Source organism: Poecilia latipinna, unplaced genomic scaffold, assembly GCF_001443285.1.
Source record: "Poecilia latipinna isolate Pla-1442-1.1 unplaced genomic scaffold, P_latipinna-1.0 Scaffold1081, whole genome shotgun sequence".
Lineage (NCBI taxonomy): Eukaryota > Metazoa > Chordata > Actinopteri > Cyprinodontiformes > Poeciliidae > Poecilia > Poecilia latipinna.
This window is the reverse complement of record NW_015113697.1, coordinates 380,302-386,058: the sequence shown is the minus strand read 5'-3', so window position 1 is coordinate 386,058 and position 5,757 is coordinate 380,302.

Genomic DNA, 5,757 nt, shown 5'->3' with positions numbered 1-5,757 from the left:
ACAATAAGAATGTTTCGATTGAAAACTATTACCATATCAAGTTAAATACAATCAACAATTGTCCTATTGCTTAATCAAAAAATATATTTTAATAAATAATCAAGCACTAAACCAGGAACGCCGACCTAAATGAAATCAAATCTACTCGGATAAATAGAAACTCCAAAGAAAATCGACTAAAACGAACCGAAACCGAGTCACGTGGAGGTGAATTACATTCCAATGAACTGAATTTATCTTAACTGAATTAATGCAACTCGGGACCCCAGACCAAGTCATTTCCTTCCAGCAGGGCTGCTGTGATCAGAAAAGCAGGGAAAGTCGCGACTCATTTGTTATTGTACAGTTTGTGTTTGGAAGCATGTGACTTTAGTGCATGAATTAATGGAACGGAGACAAGTACACCATTACTCTTTACGCCAGTAACAAAACCGGGAAGGAGGGTAAATAGTCTGATATATTGCCTCACATAGGGGTGGTTCAGGAGAAAAAAAATGTGGTAACACTTTATTTGAAGGGGGTTGAATAAGACTGTAATGACACTGTCATAAACACCTGTCATGACCATGAATAAGCCTTCATGAATATTTATGACTGTTGTCATAGAGTGTCATTCGGTAAATTATGACACTTTTACTACAAAGTTGACATTATTCAAAATGTCTTTGTTAAGACAACTTGACATTAACCAATAAATAATTACTGTTTAAACTTTACCTTTAATAACATAAAGTTACCTAATTTTTAAAGTGCAATCAGTAATACTTTTATAACAAATTTATATCAGAAATGATTTCTTGGTTAATGTCAAGTTGTCATAACAAAGACATTTTGAATAATGTCAACTTTGTATTGAAAGTGTCATAATTTACCGAATAACGCTTTATCACAACAGTCATAAATATTCATGAAGGCTTATTCATGTTCATGACAGGTGTTATGTCATGTTTATAACAGTGTCATGTCAGTCTTATTCACCCCCCTTCAAATAAAGTGTTACCAAAAATGTTGATAAATATGCTAATTCTGTTTAGCATGACACCCAATAACTGAAACTGGACTGCATTTGTTTTGCTCATAATGTCAACCGTCATCCAACACAATTGTCTTTCCAGTTGTAATGTAGTTCTAAAACAAAAAGATGCACATCCAAAAAGTCAATAATACTAGCTGTAAAGCTAATGTTTGATGAAAATGGCATCCCACGGAGTCAAAATCTGGCACAGAAATGAGGACTTTCTTATCTTTTTTTTCTCTCAAGAAAATTAAGTTAGATTTATAACTGAGTTAGATCAGATTGATAATGAAAATGTTTTGGCTCATTCACGTCTTCGTCAAAGGAATGAAAGCATTTAAATTGGCTCCGGCTCATGTTGCCGCTCCCTCTTTAATGGAACAGAACGGGGTGGTGGGCAAATCCAGAGAAAAGAAAATGTCTTAAACAGAGAAACAGCAGGAGCACAATCATTCACAGCTGGCCCGATAAGTTGTGCTCCTGTTGTTCCCTAACCCATTCACGTAGCGCAGTCTGCCTCGGAGTAATTTGGAGCCAAGGGCAGTCACCGCTGAATCATCATTGTGATACACTGAAATACAAAATGGTTGTAAAATGAGCTTATCAAAAGTCTGGTGATATTTGTGGGCTTAGAGCCTACAGACTGGTGAATAGCTTGATGATTTCAGAACTTCTTGGTTGATACATTATTAATCTTCTTAAACCATTTTAATCCCTCAGAAGGAATGTCCATGAGCGCATTTTGGTTTGATTTGTGAAACTTCACTCAAAGCTCTGAGCTTCATCTGATAACGCTGAAAATCCCTTTTTAGTTAAAACTGCCAGCAGTAAACTTTGCTATTACAGCTGGAAGTTAACTTTTTTTTTTTCCCCCGTCTGACTGTTCTCAAGTCTCGAGACACTTTCGTAACCAGCTTCCTCGTGTTAATCTCAAGGTACCGTTTGCCGCAGTTTGAAAATGTTTCTTGTTTTACAATCAATTGCTTTAGAAAATGACAATGGAAATAGTTTGACGGTGGCTTCGGTTAGACAACGGGTCTGGTTTCCTTTGTGTTGGATGTTTAGTCACGATAAGGTTATTCATATACGCCTTTATCTCGGGTGGCAGAGTCTGCGCTCCTCTGTGGCGACAAGAAAAAATGATGTATTACCTTCGCAGCAGGGTCATAGTTTAGATGCAGAGTTCTGGAATCACTAATGCAAAAATAGTCACAATTCTGCAAATTAATTATGTATCCAACACATTTTAAGACGAGTCTTTAACTACAGCCGAATCGCATGAATGTGCTTCAGTCCAAACCATTACGTTGTGCAGTTTTACTATGCATAGTGACTCTGTTTCCCCAGATTGACTTGTGCCAAACTGCAGACGTTGACTTCCTCTCTCGGCCATGTTTGATATAGGTTGCCTGTGAATGGATCTTCCAACCTGAGCCTTGAATCTCTGCCTGTCCTCCATTCATAAGCTTTAGACCTCTAAGCTGCTTTTCATTTTCATGCTGTATTGAGGAATAGAGGTTGGTCACGGCCTGGCAGGCTCTTTTCATTTTCAAACGATGGTTGAAATCAGACAAAACTAACTTACAAGCTATAGGAGATTGTTTTAAGTCGACATTTGCTTAATATTGATGAATTGTGCAACTTCCACTGGGTGACTTTTTTTCACTTATATCACAGGGGAAAATGTCTCGTGAAGCAATGCTCCACTGGAATTAGTACTTTTTATTAGGAAAATATCAATATCAAGGAACTATTAACTTCAAATAAGCTCTTAAATTTTGCTTAAAAAGTTACAAGTGTTGTAGGATACTTGCCCTAGAAACTAGACTAAAATGCTCGGTAAGATTTTTTTGTTTTGTTTTTGCAGTTTGCTCTGTGAAACGTTTAAAAGTTTGCATGTTATTTTATATCGTCTCGCCAATTCCTGATCAAAGCCTTTACAGACCGGCTGTATTTATAGCACCTCACGTGATTTCCTGCACGCTCCTGTATCTACCATTAAGACATTTTTAAAGCATTCTAGCGATTCCCATGCTGCAGTAATGGTGCTGTACTTTTAACAACGAGCAGATAAACCTCTCCTAGTCAATTAAGGAACCTAATTAACCCCAGAAGTTGAATTATTTTCAGGGGAAAAGCCCTCGTCAGGGAATCCCATAAGCAACGCACAGTCATCCATGGATTTTGTGGGTTTCTCCATGCAGGCGTAATCAACTTCTACCGAGGCAGCGAGCGCGTCTGGCAGTGCCGCTCATCGATCTGTGTTGTCTTCTGCCCAACTTTAAAAGGATGCATTAGGTCAAAGCGTGGTCAGATAAGGATGAGGTCCGCATCAGCAGTTGGTCATCTTTCAGCCGTCGGCCGGCTCCTTCCAGCGGAGCCGGAGGCTTCCTGCCTCAGCCGCCGTTCAAAGATGCCGGCCCCAGTTTCAGAGATATTCACATTCTGTTCAGCTGGCTCGTCATTTATGGCAGCAGCCAATTACGGTACCTCTCCTCCACCAGTGCACCTTGTTCATTACTGGTCCAGCCATCTGTTTTATCAACAGTTTCTCTCATCACTTGCCCGTAAAGATAATTTAAAAAAGTTGCTTTTGGTATTCCTTATGCTCCTTTTTTTTCTTCTTCTTTTTTAAAATTTTGGGATTTGTGTGAGTTCTTGGCACTTTGTACTTTCTGTACTTGTTGACTAGTTCAGGAAAGAACACGCTGACTCTGACAGATTGATTTCTGCTTCCTTCTTTCCCCCTCGCCACTTTTTTTTTTTTTTTTTTACATACCACTTTTTCTCTCCCACCGTTCAGCAGTTCGCTTACTTTTCAGGGAGAAATAATGAGTGTTAATGGCAATGAAAATGTACATACTGCATGTGGGGGCAGGTCACAATGTTTAAATTTTCAGTTTTCGGCTAAATTTAGTCTGGGCTCATTTTAGGGAGGTTATGAATCTGCCTGCATATGTCAAAAAAAAAAAAAAAGGTGCTAATAGCTTTTTAGATGCCATTCTCACTCATTGTATGGATACATACTCCAGGAATAATTGAATTTGATAATAATTCCAATTTTGAAGATTTAAAAGTGAAAACTAGAGATTTGCATCGGAATAAGGTCTGCTCCTTTTTATTTTTTATGCTACAACCATAAACTTCAGAGGATTTTTGTGATGGACAAATGCAAAGTAATAAATCATTGTGAAGAGGAAAGAAAAGGACACATAATTAGGACGTAGGCATGGACTGAGAGGACCATTCCAACACAGGGATGTAAACCATTTTATTGTATGTTTGGCGGTATTGTCCTGTTTCCATCTGCCAAAAGGTTCTCTTTCGGGATCAACCCGTCAATAGGGTTTTTTTTTTTTTTTTAATCTACTCTGACCAACTTTACAATTTCCTGCTGAACATCAGCCTGTGACATGCAGTGAGGTGAGACATCATGACGAGTAGGTAAGAGGAGAAAATCAAATTATCCACCATGAATAGTTAATACATTGGTTTCCTGCAGGATTTCAACATCTTTACATTGGAAAATGCTGCGTTTTGCGTACATTCAAGAGCTGCAATTGATGAGCTGCGTCTTCACTTCAGCATTATTTGCTACTGCTGGCGTTCCAGTTTCTCTGATGTTTCTAATGGATGCATGTGACGTAGGCACTGAGCGAGGCGGAGAGTACCGTGCCACACCGACAGGGGGCAGCGCTGAGCTCCGTAGGCGCAATGGGGACGGCAGGTGTTCTGCTTTCTTAAAACTTAAAGTCAGAATTGAACAGATCGAGGACGAACTCTCCTCCATGAAAGCTGCGTAACTTTTAAAGATGGACGACGTTTGTAACAGAGTCGTGGAAATATTTGTAGAGGAAGATTGACCTTGCATGAAATCTTATTTAATTTGTCGTGCCACCATATTGTTAAATAGTATGGAATTTGTTAAAGCATAATTAAGCTTTTAAAGTAGCAAAGCATGTCAGCCAAGGTCAAAATTGAAACACAAGCTTCTGTATTGGGTTCCATATATTTGTGCCTCATCAGTCATAAACTTCACTGCATCCCCGGAGTATGATGCTGCCATCACCGTCTTTCAAAACAGACCAGATGCATTCAACTTCATGGACCCAGTAAACTTTTGGCACATAAAGCACATTAAATTTAGATTGTTGTGGGTCTCTTTTAGCAAGAACTCTCCACGTAAAATTGCATAAAGAAAAAAAAAAATGTGAGAGTGCAAGACTGAAAGTTTTCCACACCTGAGCGGTGGATGTCTGCAACACTTCCAAAGTGACCTGATTCTCTGCTCTCCTGCTTTCCTGCTTTCGCAGACGGAGACATCGTGTGTTGAAATCTCAGCAATATTGTTCAATAACCTAATCCAGCTTAACATTTAGCAGCTCTTGCACTGCATTTCTGCTGTGGTACCTGATTTCTCTGATTACATGTCTGCATTAAAAACCGAAAAACAAAAATGTGAAAGGCATACGCCTTTTTTATTTTTTTTCCCTCCCGATATGTGTGCAGGCAGCTCATCCTGGTTAATAAAGTGAAACGCTAAATGTGTTTGTGCGCGCCGTGTTTACATATGTGTTCTTGTTTTGGTTTTTTTTGGTTTGTTTTTTAGGAATATTGCCGAGGTAATCTCATTGCCATCCACAAATTGCTTTAATCTTTCCCCTCCCTCTGCCCCCCCCCCTTTTTGCTTTGTGCCAAAGCAATTCACGTCTGTTTTCTTTTATTGTTCTTCTAAAACTACA